Genomic DNA, 19,215 nt, shown 5'->3' with positions numbered 1-19,215 from the left:
CTTGAACTAGTCCCTTTGCTAGTTTTGTGGTTGATGCTGACTGAATAGTTCTAAATCTCTCTGCAGAAACTGAGACAAAATAATGAATATCCTTTGGGTATTTTGTATGCGATGACGTAAACTTTGAAGAAGATACAACTTCAAAGACGTTACTTTATTGTAGGCAAGATAACCCTATGGCATTCCACATTTTGAATTTTACTTGGGAGCAGCTTTAAATTCTCACACTTAAAATGGCAGTGAAAAAAATAATGCTACTCATGCAAGTCTGGGCCCTAAAGTTTTCCTCTGCTTTTTTTTTTTTTTTACATTTTATTTGTCCATTTGTTTGCCTGCTAAGCTGTGTGGGCGTCGTATTGCAGCGGTCACTCAGCGGATTACAAATAAAAACAACAGTGTTGGGGTTCTGACCGCCCAATGGAAGCCGTGTGTGTGTGTGTGTGCGTGTGTGTGTGCGTGTGTGTGTTTGGGTGCATAAGTGTGGAAGTAGCACACCAACAACATTTAGCGGGCTGATTGACGTGCAGCTCTTGGCTTGAGCGCAGCTTAATCCTGCTGCTTTCACAGATGGACTCAGTCTTCCTCTTTTTGTCTGGGTGTCACCAGCAGTGGCAGGGGCATGTATAGTTACACACACACTCACACACACACTGTACAGAGCCATGTACTTTTGTTTACCAGGGATTGATGCTGCTGTGTGGGTTCTAATCCCCTCCCTCCCTTCCTCTTTTTTGTGACCTCCCCGGTGTTCCCGTAAACACACACACATTCACGCGCAGATGCACGCCAACATCTACATGTTGGTCATTAGAAAAACAAAGGAGGTCAGTGTCAGGCAGCGAAATCAGGCAGCTGGGCCCTGTGAAGCGAGAGTTAATCCTCGTTTTCAAGGCCCAGAGACAAAAAGAAGCCTTGCAGATGAAATACGTCATGAGTTGCACATGAGCACGTCTCTGTCGTGCCACCTTGTCCGTTCAACTGTCTGCAATCTTCTCAACAACACAGGTTTTTTTTGCTGCTCTATATCAGCTCTACTAAGTTCACTGTGTTGGAGGAGTAACAAGATCACAAGGTGAAAGGTTAGACTTTTCTGCTCTTCCCCTCGCTAATCATATTCCGCTTCTGCAAAAGCTTTGATTTCCATGTAGATGGAGCAGTGTTGATAACAGCGGGGAGTTGCCCCCTGGAGAAATGAGGCAGAGTGATAAGATAAGGCAGGCAGATCCCCATCCAAACACACGCACAAAAGACAAAAAAGGGAAGCCATCTCCCCACATGGTGGTTAATCTCTATTCAATCCACAGATTAGCAAAGTCAAATTTCTCATCCTCAGAACCCAGAAAACGATTAGTCATTTCCCAGAGGGGAATCGCTTAACCGGGGTCCCAGCCGAAAACTCTTGGAATGAGACAAGATCAATAACCGACTCCTGGTGACAACGACGAGGAAACAGCTCTGTGATGGCGATGGGTTTCCCAAAATGAAGGCAGATGCTTTTAGCCCACAAACTCATGCCGATTTGTCAGGGGTTCTTGTTCCTCAACAGCCAGCATGGTTTGCAAAAGATTGGATCACTAATTCTCCTTCCATCGAACAAGAGTACACCCACAGCCAGAGCGTGGTCTTGTGGAAAAGGGGCTCCTTTCTCTGTATTGTGCACAGCTCACACTGACATCTATGCTAATGGACTGTTTTAATCAAGTCTAATCGCATTGTCCAAACAGCGTGTGAGTGATTAGCATTCAGTCAGGGCCGTGTGGCAAAGCCCGACATCGATACGTGACATGTAACCTGTGACCCCTGACTGTTCCAGCTGCAGAAAAGTTTATCTCTCTCCAGGTCTGTTAATTTCCTGCAGCAAGAGTAATCAGAAAGTACACAGACAGCATGGTGGGGTGAAGGGCACTGTGGCAACCCAATGGGTGAAGAAAACGGAGTAAGACAGCTGCTTTGCTTTCCGGACATGACATTAGCACACAGCAACTTAAGAAACAAGACTGTACCCAAGGCCCCATTGAGTTGGCAACATCCAACTGCTGGTCATGGTAATCTATATCCAGTAAGCCCTCACATTGTGCCATGACAGGGCTGGATGTAGGACAGAAAAGCTAGAACAGTTCCTGTGAGCTGGGATCGACAGAGGCGCCCCTGTTGGTGGAGAAGCAACAGAATCCCTGGAGGCTATTGGGAACCAGTCGTGGTGCGACTCCACCATGGTGTAGTGGCAAAGTCAGTAGCTAGTTGATCCAAATCCAACTGGGCTGGATTGATGTAGTCAACAGAAATCTTCTGAGGCCTCCTCCAGTGTTCAGAACAATACCCCAAGTTCCAGTACCCTCAACGGAGTCTGAGAAGGACGGCACAACTGGCTTTGATGTTGGATATAGATGGGCCTGGTGTCTCCAGGAGACGAGTGTGTTCTGGAGGACACCAGAGTGTGAGAGTCTATGATCGGATGTTAAGACCAAGACAAGAACCTCAGCTTTCTCCAGTAGAAACTATTAAAAACAGCAGATGATGTCACTCCCTCACCATTAATTTCTTACGGAACTTGTGCGATGAGGCGACAGTTTCCCTCCTCCACCCAAGTGAAATTCATGCATGTGAAACTTTGAGCTTTTGCACATTGACGTGCTCACACAGGCTAACAAGAAAGTTGAAAATTGTTACAATTTGGCGTTGTCGTTGCTACTGCATCCTGTGTTATTTTCACACTGAGTGGCGGAAAACCTTCGCCTTTGGATGTCATTTGTCAGTACCATGTGTAAAGCCCATAAGGAACTACATGTTTTCTAAATGAAACGTCAAGGGGTCTAGATGGCTGACATTGCAATAAAGGTTTTTTTTTATTTTTTATTTTTATTTGGGAGTAGCTCATCAACTCAGCCGCTGTCCTGAAAACTGTCAAGATGCCTTTCTGCGAACAAAATAATTTTTGTCACATCAATGTCAATAAGAATTCATTTTGGCACTTCCGGATGAAGTATGCATCAATGGGTTACTGTAGTGTAAAGTGCTTTGGAGTCCCCTGGACTAGATAAAGCACTATACAAGTACAGGCTTGGTAAAAAAAAAAAAAAAAAGGTTTCTATCCAAGGAGACCCAGCCAAATGCATCAAATGACTAAGTTTGCAGCAATCCCTCCAGCTGAACGAACATGTGGATAGTTTCTTGCATCCGAACTTCAGTCTGTCACGTTGTTGTTCCAGATCAGTTTTTTTTTTATTCTGTCTTTATCCATTCTGTTTTTTCGTGTTACGTCCTTATCACCATTTTAGAAGTCAGAAGATAAACTGTTCCATTTTGAATACGCAGACGTCTAAATGCAGAAGCCAAGAACTCGCCTTCATAGACTTTGATAAATAAGATGAAAGTGGCTCGGTGCAAAAGTAAATAATGGATTTGGTATTTCCAGAGAACAGTTGACGCTTCTTGAATGCAATTAAAGCGGAGAGATCACCCGTGGTAGTCATTTTCATACGAATGTAACGCTAAATTGTTGTGTGTGCTTTAAAATGGCAGCTGCTCCATCACATGTCTGACGTGTAAACTCTTTACACCAGGACAGAATGTGTGAAGAGTTTGCTACACTTCTTCATCATTCGCTGCTGTGTTGATGCTCAGCAGTGGTTTGAAATGTGTCAGCCTCGTGTCACACCGTCAGGCTAGTTGAGACTCACCACAGCAGCAGCTTTAGTCAAATCTCAGTGTTGTCACAAAAAATTCAGCACATTATCATTCTGTGTTCGCGTGTTATTTTTCCATATGCCATAAAAATGTCTTTTTGTTTTCCAACCAATGTCAGAACTCTAAAGTCTCCCTAATCACATCAAGTATAGATTGATATCTTTTCAAACCAAAAAACATCCCTGAAAGGACCCGACACAGCAGGTTGCATGAAGATAACACTTGGTCAGTGCTCAGAATCAAGGTGGGAGGGTTTATTAGCTGCTGATAAGAAATAACAAGAACAGGAAACAGAGCAGATGGGCAAGAGAAGGTGCCAGTTTGGTTTTTGGGAGGGGCTAAAGGGGGCTTTACGCCCATCTGCTGAGGCTGCTTTCTTAATTAAAAGCTTTTAACGTAAAGCCCATACATAGTGTCTGAACGCTGTTTGGATACAGAAGAAGAAGGTACAGAGATTTTTGTTCAGTTTTTTAGGGTTGCTTAAAATAAGTTGAGTTTCACGTTATATGCCTTTAAATTCTGTCATCCAGCCATGTTATGTTAGGGTAGGGTAGGGTTAGGGTTGCCAAAACATGGAGTTACAAAAATGTTGAAATTGGTGCACATAACCTTCCCCAAAAAAGGAATGATTTTAACTTGGTTAATATTTAAAGTGAAAATAACATTTTCAAGTACCTCATTGAATTAGCACCCTTAATAGGGTGTTAACTTAATAGGGTGCTAATTCACCCTGATTTTAATAGAAATAAAATTATGTCTTGAAGAGTCAAAGTGCAAAGAAAGAAATCCATATTGGTCATTCAAGTTAACATGAGCTGTATACACAGCATAAGCTGTTCTCTATAATCATAGAGAACATCTGACATAATTTTTACCAAAAAAAAAAGAAAGAAAGAAAAGGCAAATGTTACTGGTTTTATCAAACAGGTTTGACTTTCAAGAGACGACGTGAAACAGGAAGTTAAATTAGAACAGGACTAAGGTGGTTAGTCAAAACTCAGATGAGCTGCAGTGATTGGTCAGAAAGGAAATACAGAAAACATTGAGGTGATTGGTCAGATTTACGCCTGCGCAAAATTTGTGAAGGAGGAGTAAATTTGCATTAATACTTTGAGATCGCAACATTGCAACTTCCTGGACGGCCAGGACAATGATCCAGAAAACACAAACAAGTCCATTTATGACTGCCCTAGTCAAAGTCTGCACTGTGTTGCAATGTGGCTGAATTAAAGACTTTTACTAATTTCTCCAAAAAGTTCTGAAAGATTCATTGCCATCTTTAAAAAAAAAACACTTCATCACAGTTTTTAGCAGTCAGTTTCACAGACGGGGCAGTATTAATGTATATTTTCTTCTTTATTTAAATAAAATAATCATTTTAAATAGTAGTTTGTAAAATTGGAATCATTCAAATTTGTTGATCTGAATACAAACTCTGTAAGAGTGCAAAAGATCTTTTTCCCAGCAGTGCAGCAGCTTGGACATGGTTCAAACACAAACTCGTCTGTATCCCGTTTGTTAAAGGACGCTTTATACTTCACAGTTAGGTGGCTATTTAAAAATCCCATCACACATTCACACACGCACACACACACACGCACGCACATTTTCACCCACGCATCTCCGTGATCAACTTGTCAAACGGGCCCGATGACAGAGGCTGCGCGACAGGGTGTCATTTACCATGTCAGGAAAAAGCACAAAAAGAGGGTAATTGAGGGGTATGCGGAGGAAACAAAGTTTGCAGGTGTCAGCATAACTTTGTCTGCCTCCTCAAGTCTGTGATGAATTTATTCATGGGTGGGTGAGACTGCCAAGTCAAGGACAAACTCCATATAATTACCCCATAAATTTAGGAAGCGATTAATTCCAAATTCCATCATTTCATTAACATGCAAATAGACAGCCATTGTCTCACCAAGGGACGCAACTTAGAAGAGTGACAAAGTTTCACTGGCGCTCCTCCGAAGGCGAGGCGCCTAAAAGCAGCGTCCGCAAATGCACGACTGTCTTCGTTACACGTTTGCGCCGTCTCTGCGCACTGCCGGTTTTCTGAGAACGGTTAGGGTCCCAGAGTGGTGACTCCAGCGAGCCGACTCCTTCAGAGCAAAAGAAGCGCAATCACAGCTATAATTGGATTTCATTTCAACCATGTGAGAGAAGAAAAAACTAGAAAAAAAAAAAAGACTTGTCATCCTCCACCTTTGAGAAAATGGAGCCAAAACACAATCTTTGTATTTACTGCACTGAGTAGAGAGGCTGCGCTTGTGCTCGGGTGTGAGGTTCACACTAAGCACCTCTCTCTCTGCACGTGCGAATCTGTTCTTTTCCAGCGAGTCAGTGTGGGTGTGTATTGCACGAGCCCCTAAAATCCCAAGAGGCAGTCACAAGTGTCAAATGAGTCCAAATCGAGCAAAAGGAGAAAAAAATAGAGAGAGATAGAGATAGAGAAGAGGGTTTCCCTGATGCTTTTTAAAGCAGCTGCTTTTGAAAAAGAACAAACCGCGGGCAGCTAATAAGGACGGGAGGGAAGCGCAGCTTCAAATCAAACCTTTTCGGTCTGGAAAACACAACCTCTGCTGTGCGTATCACAACATTTTGGAAAGCAAGTCCACTTTGTTAAGACTTTAGTTTTACAGAGCACCAAAACTAACAAGACGCTAAAAAGAAACAGCTTGGTGGTACACTTCAGAAACGGTGACTAACAGGGTTCTGTTTTTTTAAAGAACAGTTGAAGCAATGTGAGGAATGACATTTCACAGAGGTGTGAGATGTGGAAGCTAACAGCTAGTCAGATCACCCCTTCTGTTTTGACTGACTTCAGTGGACTTGTAAAAGAAATATTTCAAAAGAGCAATTTCATAGGAGACTGTTCGGTGCCGTTTTGCGTGGAGAACGTCTGTACACTGGTTTAGTCTATCTGCTACATCACATCCCCCAGATCAGCTGAGACTCGTAGCTCTAGCTCTGCCAAGAACAGAGTAAAGCCGCAGATTTTCCATCACACTCCAAGTCGTGCAGAAGCATCAAACATGATAAGTTCCTAGTTTTCCAGGTCTTTTAATAGCTTGGAAATGACCACAGAGGACTTACAAACCATACTAGCTAATGGTTAGCCGTTAGCTTCAACACTAATTCATTTTCTAACAAGATCGAGGAGGTATAACATCTTCCTACAACAGTAAAGGAGGTCACTACGATAGCTTCAGACCTTTGCTTACAAAAAGAATCCAATCTAACTCGCTAAGATTGGTGCTATCAGTGATTTTTACCACCATTTCTTCATGCATATCTGACAAATTACCGCCAGCAAGTCATTAGGATAGAAAGCTGTCATTTAACCCTTGTGCGTGCGAGGACTGAGGCAAATGATACAAGTGATATGGGTGTGGGGTCGGTTGGACCCCATTTGTAAACACAAGGGTTAAAATGGAATTAAAAGGAACTACATTTTGTCTGATAAACTTCTTGAGCAGTTTAGGAAATGTTTCAAGAACATTAAATAACAGAAGTAGTCCAAGCATTTCCTTTGGGGCAATATTTTCACACCTGATAGTCCATAGACCTAAAATGCAACATTTGCTACATCTTCAGCTGGTGCAGTTCACTATCACACTTCACTGTGTCAAACAACGCTGTTTGACACAGTGCTGAAGGAAACGACACAAAAACCTCTGAAGAAGACACAAGCTCAACTTACTTCTTCACAAAATGTTAACAAAAATGAAGTGGTGTCAGATTTTAGCAGTTGTAGGATTTCTCATCTTTGGCAAAAGACTACAAGTCATTTATCATGCTAAAGCTACACTACATTTACGTATTTGCTTTGGTTGTATTTACCCAGAATGCCCTGCGCTATAGTCCGCTTCCTGCTTGTGGAGCAATCACCTGTCCAGCATCCGCGTACACATTCAAATCTCACCAGAGTTCACTTTAATCGAACAAAAACTTGGGTTTGTAGGCAGACCAGAGTTCAGTTTTTTGGTCTGCATCAGAGTTTGATTGCCCAAACCAACCGGACATTCTAGAAAAACAAAAGAGAGTTCAATTAAAGTGGAATAATTAAGGCTGGTGTGAATGCACCCTTAACTCCGAATTCGACTGTAAGCCCCACAACACACTGTAACAGCATTGTTGAAACCAAGTTGCTATAAAAGGAAGACTATAAATGGAATATTTTAAAAATGATTTCTTCACATCTTCTTGTTATAAAAAGAAAGAATCCCCAAAAATCGCTCTAGCATATTTTTTTTTTTGACCCAATCCTACATCATTTTGGAGCTAAAGTGGGTGTTAGACTGCGGCACTGCGCCCAAATGATGAAAATACCTTTAAGGAAAATAACCTCAGTCAAGACGATATGGGGGAGTTTTTTTTTTTTTTTTTTCCATAAAGAGCATCTACATGCTTCAGACCTTCAATTATAAGCGCTAACAGGAACACCTACACATCATCACACGCCCGCGCACACAGTCTGATATGTGCAGCTGCTGCCCACCTACCTGCGTTCATCTGACACATATATTTAACCACTCACATGTGCCTAACACGACACGCGTACACACACACACACACACACAGACACACACACACATAAAATGCAAATCCAGACACACAGCCAGGTTTTCCAGCCTTATTTCCACATGTGCCGAGCAGCCCTGGGGTATCCACCGGGGGCGATGTTGGGAGTTTAAAGTGGCGCAGGGACCTACATTTGAAGACTTTGATCGTAATGCAGGAGTCAGTTCAGCAAGATGTTCCCTATGTGTTATTTAAGAGGCAGGAGTCGATTTGGACAAACACACACGTTGAACAGAGGCTCCTTCACCGACATCTGGAGTCGGAACATTCTCTCTCTCTCTCTTTCTGTCTCTACTCCCACTGCGTGCTCGTCTTCATCCTAAATATGCCAGCCTATTGTTTAGAGAGTTCCTATCTGGCAGAATATAAAGCTTGACAATACACAGAAATGATAATAAGGCTCTCCTCTTGTGATATTTTGAAGCTCTGACCCAGTTTTGATTTGTTCTACTGTGGGGCGAGAGGAGGGGGGCTTGTTACTGCAATACAAAGCTTGAGAGAGCAGCTCAGAACCCTGAAAAACAGGCTTTCTGCTAAATATTTACACCTGAAATCTTCCTCGGACGAAATAGCGGTGTTTGATAAATGATTGCTTGCGGTCATGTTGGTCCAGCTGCGGCACTGAGAAGTTCTGTTGATTTGAATGTTGTTGTTTTAGCTCAGTGAAAATCTATGACGTGTTAAATGCTTAAAATAAATTTGGGAATGGAAACACGGCAATTTCGAAAAAAACAAACAAAAAAAAAACATGTTTTTCCATAAAAAAAAGCGGGAGTACTGAGTTCAATTTTTTCACAGATGATCTGTTTTATGCTAAGCTGTCATGACAAGATGACAGTTTTAATAATTATGTAAAAAATAAATAAAAAATGTACATACTTTTTTTTAAAGTCGCATAGTGTAGCTTTCAGAGCCAAACTCTGCTTAGAAATTATATCATTTGCACAGCCCTTGTCCTAAGCTATATAGCTAACTTCCAGGTCACAGCTTTTTTGAGTACTTCATATGTTTTTGTTGAGAAATATTGTCTGATATAGCCAAATAAAACAAACAAAAAATGTAATAAAAAAAAAAGCTTGTATATTATGATACAGAAATTCAGTCTGACCAGGCCTAAGCCAAAGAAACCTGAGCTTTTACCTTCCATAATGTGCCATCCATGACCTCTACCAGGTTGCTATGGAACACTCTTTAGTGTGGAAATGATTACTGAGGAAAGAAGACCCAAAATTTGCTATTCTCGGTATCGGTGAGCTGTTTAAAACCAAAATCAAGCAAAAAAAAAAAAAAAAGTGTACAAGTGGAAACTGTTTTCAATGGAGATGCATTACTAGTTCATTCAGGCTGCTACAACATAAAGAATGGCTGAAGCCGAGCCACACGTTGGGCAAACATACCATACAGACACCGATTTATTTATTTATTTATTTTTACTTAATTATGCTAAATCACCAATAAATAAAAGTTAATTACAGCAAAGAAAGGAAGCTATGTCGAAATAGTAGGTCAAAGGTTTGTGAAAGTTAAAAGATTGGAAGTTGGCCACAAGTATCAATATATCGGAGCATCGAAGCAATAAAGACATCCAAAAAAAAAACAGAACGATTATTTGAGAGCTCGAGAACAGTAATGGTAAGCCATGTACTTATAAGTTTGGATTTTCTGTGCCGCCACGGAAACACCTGTTCCATGAAGAAAGAGGCAGACGAGCCACGCTGGCGGAGCAAAAACTCAAAAGTCAAGGCGGTAACGGCGACCTGTTATATTAATCACTGTCAGGGGCCTCCTCAGGACTCCCGGCATCCTTGTGGAGGAGTGTCATATATATATCGCAGCAAAGAAAAATGTATATGTGTGTGTGTGTGTGTGCGCGCGCGTGTGTGTGTTGCAGTACCGCATGAAAAATGCCCTCCGTCTGCATTGACTCAGCCTGCGAATCCAAGGTAAAGAGGAATATGTTTGTCTACTTTCCTTCTCGGCGTTAGCGTCCGCGTCGCTGTCCACGCACGCGCGCTCAATCTCGGCAGGAGACAGAGAGGACATTATCAAGGCCCGCCTCCATTCATCAGCTGCTGTGTGCATACGATTTCAGTCATTATCCTCAAATGGACCTATGAATTCATGCAAGCTTGCTTGAACAATCACCACTGTCTTTCCTGTTCTGAATCAAACAGCAGCAGATGCCTCCCCAGCCCTGCTACCACCGTCTACCGGCTAATCTGTTAATTCTGCATTCCCTTGGTGAGGCAGACAATACGGACGACGAGCTTCAGCGGTAAAACCTCTGGCTATCGGATCTCTACGCGGACAAGCTGCACATTGTTACGGGGCTTTCTAATGTAAATTGACTGTGTAAACAACAATCACGACATGCTACTGTCCTAGATAGATGGTGCAAGGGCAACGCTGTTACGTACTACGGCGTATATTAGGGGGGGGGGGGGGGGAAGAATTAATGCTTTTAAAAAAATGAAAAAGATTTCAGACATTTCCGAGAAAAAAATAGTAAATTTCTGAATTTGAAAGACAAAAATAAAATTATTTGTCATGATACTGTTTATTATTGTGATACTAAATGATAAAACACGTTCATAGTACGTAAGTGTTATGTACTATGAATAGGGTTAGAAAAAAAACGGAACAAATATTTACTTTTTTTTTTTAATTCACGCAATTCCGAGAAAAAAATAGTAAATTTCTGAATTTGAAAAGAATTTGGTAGATGCTATGTACTTAAGATGGAATATATGCACGTATATTCATGACATGCTTTGATTAAAGTAATTTATCCTCGGTGCAATTCCAGTACCGAAAAATTTACTTTATACCAGGTGAGTCTCTCACCTGAGAATGTGAACCTACTAGGCATCAAATAATTTTAATGCTCCTGTAGAAGATTCATAACTTAAAAGTTCCTTATAAGGAACAGGTCTGAAAAAACAGTCTGTGTGCTACACTCAAAAGAGCGATTCCTTTGATGCATCAAAGAGTGATGTCATCACTGATTATGTCATTGTCACCATAGGAACCAGTGGCGCAACTACACATTATTCAGGTGGATGCGAAAACATAAATCGCCCCCCCACGCCCCCCGCCCCCTCCCCCAGATGGGGTTTTGACGCCCCCTCTGGTGCTGCGCCCCTATGCGTTGCATGTGCTGCATACCCACTTTTTGCGCCACTGATAGGAACTAAACATTCTAATGGTGCATTCACACCAAACACGTTTTGAGCGTCAAGCAAGTCTGCTTTATATTCCAAGTCTATGTGAAGTATTGGATGCGCTGGACGTGTCAAACGCTTCGAACGGTTCAAATGGCGCTCAAAGAGCGCCGCAACCACCCTCGACGCGCCTCCACATAGAGTTTGAATGTAAACCAGATGCGCCTGACGGTCAAAATGTGTTTGGTGTGAACGCACCATTATATGTCCAGTGTCATATTAGGTCCACCATATTAGGACCAAAGTCTTGTCCTAATATGATGGATTCATTACTTTGGGTCAGGGGTAATGTTTAGAGGTAAGATGTGAATTAAGGTTTAGTTAATGTTAGGAATAGACTAGTATTGGTTTGGGTTAGGGAAAATGTCTGAGTTAGGCAAAATCGCAGCTACTAAAATGAAAGGAAATCAATGCAAAGTTCTAATTTGGGTCGAAATAGTTTTGACCAGCCTGTATAGAATTTTGTTTTCTAAATCATTCTATAAATAATGATGATATAATGTTAGGTTGTTTTTCTGCCAATTGCATAGCTGCAGTACACTGGTAGTCTAATGTGTTGAATATGCTGAGACACATTCAACACATTAGAAACCAATCAGAACCAAAAGTTTGTCTTTTGGTTCTGATTGGTTGTTTCTGGACAGTAGCAGAGCCAAATTAATTTTCACAAATTCTGTTTCGTATTTTATTGTCAACTGTTTAACAAATATTAATCCATCATCTAATGTACATAAGTACGTTAGATGATGGACAAATAAGGAACTTCTTAAACAGTTAAAATGATGATGATGAATGTTAAACAGTTTGAGGCTTTGCCATATTTGTGCAAAGCCTCACATTTTCATAATGCAAAGTGTTAGCAAAACCTGGGCATGGATAATGACCTAGGTTAGTGCCACCTGGGTGTGGGTCGCTTTAAAGGCCGAGCCGGGCTTAGCTTCTTGGCCTTCCTGCCAACGCCAACATGAAGACCCTCCATGCAACCGGTGGAGGTTGATTGCATGGATGTCTGTCTTTCCTCGGACCTCCATGTTTGTGCGGAGGTTTGGCTTTCCGTGGACTCCTCTGTTTGCAACCTGAGTGTGGGTCGGTGCAAAGGCTGAGCCAGGTTATGCATGGAGATCCCTCGTTGATTCAAGGTCCATCTTTCTTCGGACCTCCCTGGTTGATTGGAGGTCCATCTTTCCTCGGACCATATTTCCTCAGACCTCCCTGGTTGATTGGAGGTCTGTCTTTCTTCGGACCTCCCTGGTTGCATGGAGGTCTGTCTATCCTTGGTCTCCTCTGTTTGTGGGGAGCCTTCTCTTTCCAGGGGGACCTCTGGTTGGGTGGAGACTCTAGGATGGTTGTTTTCTAGAGCAAGTTTTAACTCCACCTTCAGGTCCGCAACCTGACCCTGCAGAGCTTTCACCATTTCCTCCTGAGCCTTAAATTTGGAAGCTTGCTCTGAGTGACTTTTGAGCTGCTCCTCATATTTGAGTCTCACTCGGTATTCTTCCATCATTACTTCAATCAGACCTTTATTGTGGGAGGCGTATTTTACGGCCTCCCACTTGAAGTATTCCAGCTGTTGAAGAACTTTCTTGTCAGTTGTAACTTTGGTAGAGCAAGAAACTTGTTCACGTTTGACTTGCTGGTGACGTTCTTTTTCCAACATGTTTTGCAGTCTTTGAATCTCCTCCTGCTGGGATTTGACTTCAGCCTGACATGCAATCCTTCTGTCTCTTTCCTCGCGGAGTTCAGAATTCTTTTTCTGCAATTCTGTTTTAAGATCGTCTACCTGCTTTGTAAAAGCTTTGACGTGTTGGCTAGTCTCTGCCACGTCTTCCACTGAGGGGGTAATCTTGAAGCCAGCAGAGGGTGTTGTGTCCTGCTTGACTTCCAAAGATGTTGGACTATCAAAGTTGCCGGAAGGACTTGATTCCCCCTTGATCTCTGATTCAACTTCCAGCTCAATGGGGCTGTCATCTTCAACAGGGAAAATGACAGCGTCGTAGTCGACTTGGATGTTGAGGTCTACCATGTCGACCCATGAAAGCTTAGCTGGAAAAGCTTCATGTTCGCAAACAATCTGTTGTTGCTTCATATTTGTATTCTAGTAACTTCTTGCTTCTCTGAACGTCGAACGTGCTCTGAAGGGTGATCTGTCGCGATAGAACTGTGGAGCAGATCAGAGAAAATCCTGTCTGCCAGCTACATTCAAGAGATAAATTCCCTTGTGATTTCATAGAGTGATGACATCACTGCTGATGTCATTGCTACCATTGGAACTGAACATTCTATCCACCTTCATGAGAGGCTTACTGGGGAAACAATTATGGGTCTTACTTCTGGCGGCTAGTAAAAGTAGCAGTATTTCATTGTAATTTATAGGGTTTTTGGCTAATCTATATTCATGATAGAAGTTACATCTCTTTTGTTGGTTAATACACTGTGCAGCAAGGCAGTATATTAACATTAACACAAATATTAGCATTTCACTGCTCCCCATTAGCATTAGCCTTTTCCCTAAAAATAGCTTTTATCTATTTTTCTTATTTATTAGTCACACTTAGTATACTGAAAGGAGGAAGAAAATGTAAAACAACATGCTAGTGACAGCATTTAGGCTAATGTTAGCAATTTGGCTCATTTTAACTTGTAAACTAATTTTAACATACAGAATGGAGTAAGTCCATGTTACTGAACATGTTTGTGACTCTCCGCATGCTATTGAGTACATTGCAGCTTACTTTAGCATTGATGCTAATTTGTAGCATCAGACGGGCACACTTTGGCAGGCCCCATTTTAATTTCTTCAGAAATGTTCTAGTTTATGAGATTACAATTTCAAAATCTGGGGAATTTTACTATTTTTGTCCTATGTACAATAGGCAATAATTTTCTCAAATGCATTTATTTCAAAATGTGCACCATAATTATAAAACATATTACAACGTGGAATAATGTGCATGTTTCACATGTAACTTTCATTCACATATTGCTTTTTAAAAGGTCTAACATCTCAGCTGTGCAATACAAAATGCAGTATGCTTAATACATTTTTCTTCAATACAATATGCATGAAATTGTTCAAAGTACGAGGCGGAGAAAGTAAAGCCTGTATCAATGCAATGCAGTTCATATAATATTATAGAGTACATTTTCTTTTAACAGGTAGATTACTGGATATTACAGTACATAACAGACCAACCTGATATTCAGATTCATCATTTCTTATCCAGTTTCTGTTTCTGTTGATAAGAGACAGTTCCTCTCTGCACTCCACCAAAGAGATGTCCACTCACTAACAGATTGTCTTCAGGTTGTTGGGTTGTTTGTGACGTTTGGCCAAAACATCAACATGCTCCTCTACTGCATAGAGGAGTCTTGAGTTAACAGCCAATTGTTAATGTTTTTTCTCTACAGTCTTCAGTCTCTGAGTAGGACAGCCAGTGTCGGTCTCTGGATCATAACAAACAAAAACATAACAATGAGGAATGGAGCGAAGGAATACATTTTACTACAACCCTAACAGCAAGGCTCAATTACAGAAATGTAGAGTTTCAGAGATATTAACACTTACATGATCATTTTTGGAGCTTGAATCTTCCAAGAATCCATGGAGGGATCGGGAGGGAGAGGTTAGGCTGACGACTGGAGATTCATCCTCAACCAGACTGGTTCTAATATAGGCCTATACAAAAAATGCAATAAAATGATTAAAACATGCTGCAAAACGTATATAAGAGGACACAACAGCGGGATTAATTCTCTCAACGTGAAAAAGCCTTTCACGTTTTTTCAAAGGAAAAACAATGGATCAGAAAGGCTGATAAATCTGACCAATATGCATGTAAACGTTCAACATCATGAAAAAACACACACTCCAGATTATTACGGATCTGTTCAAGTTAGCCAATAATTTGATTAAATGTTCACCGGCTTGATATTTTTCCAACGCTTATACTCCGTTAACATTCGGCATGCTAAGCTAAAAATGCTAACGTGACGTCCATCATACAGGTTGAGCTCAACTCAAAATAATAGCTATAAACCATCTCAGAAAAAAATGACTTACCAAGCGTGGTAAACACCTCAGACAGGTGGAAAGTAAATAGTCCTGAACTGACTTGGCTTCTGTTGCTTCGCCTCTGTGGGAATCTGTGATTCTGGGGCGGAGTCAGTGAATTAACTCCTTCAGTGTTGGAGCCGCTGGTGAAGTTCAGAGTTATTGAATCTATGTTAACACCTCTAGATTTGATAAGGAAACACTTTGTTTTAACACTGGATTTTAACTACTAATAATATACACCCCAGACTTGCATAAACAGAATGTGACTCTATTAGAGTAAAATTAACTCTGCTTTTGCAGAAAGTCTAACACCAAAACATTTGACACTTTTGAATTTGCTGTGTAGACTGCATTAATGACAGCATGCGCACAATAAAAGAAAACCCCTCAAGTCCTCCATAGATCAAATTTATTCTCTTCCCGCCTGAATGACACCAACTTAAAACCGTCTGTTTCACGGGAAAATAAGACAAAACTTTTTTAGAGTCTGGCAAAACTCCACCGAGAAGACGTGACGGTAAATCCTTCCGAGAACCACTCTGATTTAACGAGCAGTGAAAGGAATCGTATCGCCGTTTGGGCATGTTTATTCACACAATTTATTGCCTTTGCATGAGCACGCGCCTTCGCAGTGATAAATCCGCTGAATTTTGCTTTGGTGTTTGACGCACCTGCATCTCCAGCGGCGGCGACTTGTTTGCTTCTTCCCAGTTAGCAGCGAGTTCCAGCAGGGAAGGGATTGAACTGATGCCTTTTCAAAGCTCATCACCGTGGCCTTCGTCCGTTTATCTGTTTGGCTTGGGGTACAGTTGCCGTCACGGTGTGTTTATTCACGCTGGTGTTTGTCTAATTTCGATTTGATCAAGTCATGGTCTGTTGTTTGCAGAAGGGATTTTTTTTTTATGTTGCCACTGACCATGCTTTTGCCACTTTCCAGGGATTATACAGACCTGACTACACACAAGCAGACAGAGAAAGACTGAGAAAAAAAAAAAAAAAACATTAAATACTTGAAGCTTCTCTGCATATCTGAAGTGTAGCACCGTGACACCCTGTGCTTAATTATTGTTATTCATTCCTACACCCATTTCTTATATTTTGACACTTTCTAAATCCATTTTATTACCCATTAGCATAAACAACTGAACATTAGTTTTACTATTTTATTGTTTCTATGCTTTACAGATGACAGTAAGGCATTTGGGGCCATGACCTGGAGAAGGAAACTCCTGCTTTAGGAAACTAATCCAAAGTGTTCCACAATGGAATACATTAACATTTTTCATTCACATTCTAGTACTAAACATAAACACACACACAGACACTCATATGTCCTTCTGTCTTCACAAGCACTTTTTATTGACAGCCATTAATTTATTCATGACCCTCCTTACCCTATACCTAACCAGTAAATCCCTAACTCTGGTATGGTAAAAAAAAAACAGCTCCTTGTTCTACACTTAACGTCGTACAGGACTCTCAGCTATTGAAAGACGGTTGCTTCCTGAAAGCGAAGACTGTTTAAGTCTTAAATTTTACCCGATCAGTAACATTTGTCCATGACGTATGTAATGCGCCAGTTTGACAATGTGAAGCCTTTCACATGTCCTGTAAACAACTGTCCGGAAACCGAAGAACCGTGCCAAACAAGGCGGCTGTTAATGTTAATTCAATATTTGGAGGCGTGGCCAACGAGGACCGGACGGCTTTGTTCACTTTCTCAGCTGCCATTGTTAAAACCGACATAATCATTCGCAACTTCTAAAGTTCACTTACTGGTCTGATAGAAAATCTACCAGAGGAATCAAAGTCAATGGGAGAAAGCCCGGACTGAGCTTTGAAAAGATTAGAATCAAGTATAATGGGATATGAAGTCAATGGCCAGGTTTTGTCTAACTCAAAACGAAACCTAAACTCAGTTCATACCTCAATCTTAACCTAAACCCTTAACCCAGAGACTGTAATTAGTCACACAGAGACAATGTATAACATTTCATTAACCTTTAAAAAGAGAGATGCATGGTACCAGGTTATAACAAAAAAATATACAAATTTCCACCTGCAGTCTCTGGACAGATTGATGTAATCATCAGAACGTATTCGCATGTGTTTTTATACACCAGGAGGAGCAGTGGATCCTCCCCATGTGGTATTTGTTGGTGAAATGGGCCTGACAAGGTCAAAAATACTAAACCACACACACTTACACAAAGCACGTTCAAACCTGGAGCGAGAGCAAAGCAGCTCCTCACTGGATCCTCACTCATCTGTGGTGTTATTGAATGCAGATGTGCTCTCTACCTCGTTAGCCTCGGCCAATGGGAGCCGCTCTGCCTCACCAGACCGTGGCGCTGTCTGTCTGTTGGTCTGTCTGTCTGGCACGAGGAACCCAAGTGGCACCAAGTCGGTATGTAACTACACGCCAGGACACACGATGTACACAAACACATGTGTGGGAGCCGGCTCACGCATGTCTGTTGTTGTTGTTTTTTTGTTTTTTTTTAAAGCTCAGTATGCTAGCACGTCTCAAGGGCAGTCACCTTGTTCAAGGCCAGGAGTAAATAGGTAATTTATTGACGGGGTTCATTCAATTACAGCTTCCAGGAGGCTTGCAGAAATTTATATCCACGCCTGTAACGTTTGCAGCGTCTTGCGGGGCTGAGACCATCGCAGCCGCTCCATTTACAGTAACCATAGCAACTACTTTGGACTGCCGGGGCTTTAAGGGTAGGGAGGTCAAGGGTTGAGTGCTGCTCAGTGGAGAAATCAAATCTGTTCTTTGCCAAGACAGCAGCTCCAAAGATTGATGTCCAGCAGGGGGGAGAGAATCTGTTTTGGGGGCTCGGGCCGCTCTGACCCGGGATAAAATCTGCTGCCTGCGCCATCTCTCTCTCTCTCTCTCCATCTCTCCCCCTCTCTTTCTGACTGATCCTGGAACTTTTGCCGTCTGCTGAGCGCAGATCTTTTCATCCGCTGACATGAATGTCTCGTAACATCACAGAGGCAAGAAACGTTGGATTGATTCCAGGGTACTCTCGGTCAATCAGTTTGCGGTCTGGTGATTTTGTCGCTTCCCCCCCCCACCCACACCTCCACCTCTCTATTTCTCTCTCTCTCTACATCAGAAGAGAGCCCACAGGTGGTCGCTTCCTTTACCGTAGCTATGGCAACTGCCCACGGAAAGCAATGAGTGTTTGTTAGACATGAAGGGAAAAAAAAGACCTTTCACTTACCTTTAGAGGAGAAGCTCCTTGGAAAAATGTGGGTGTTTTTTTTTTTTTTTGCAAATTGTGATTTGATCAACCTTTGACTGAATCTATGCTCGGATAAGGCAGAGGAAAATGGACACTGTTGCGCTGGAGGGGGGTGGAGGGTCACTTTCATTTCCCCCAAGGCCAACTCACAGATGGGTTGAGCCAAGAGCAGGATGAGTTATGAGGCCGGAGGAGAGTGAGCGCCGTCCTGGCACACAGGACCTGGGCCATCTGTCTGTTAGGTCCGCTTCGTCTCAGACCCCCCGCTCTGGCCATGGCTCCGGCTCCGGCTCTGGCTCTGCAGCGTTTCCACCACGGTTGGACCGCCCTCGGAAAGGTGTTAGTTATGGCTGCGCCGCATCAAAGTGACACTGGGAGGGCCATGCAAGTCTGATTAGAATTAAAGGAGATGCATTAG

The sequence above is a fragment of the Poecilia reticulata genome, chromosome 17 (genome assembly GCF_904066995.2).
Source record: "Poecilia reticulata chromosome 17, P_reticulata-male-v2, whole genome shotgun sequence".
In the NCBI taxonomy this organism is placed as follows: Eukaryota; Metazoa; Chordata; class Actinopteri; order Cyprinodontiformes; family Poeciliidae; genus Poecilia; species Poecilia reticulata.
Note: the sequence above shows the minus strand (reverse complement) of the source record.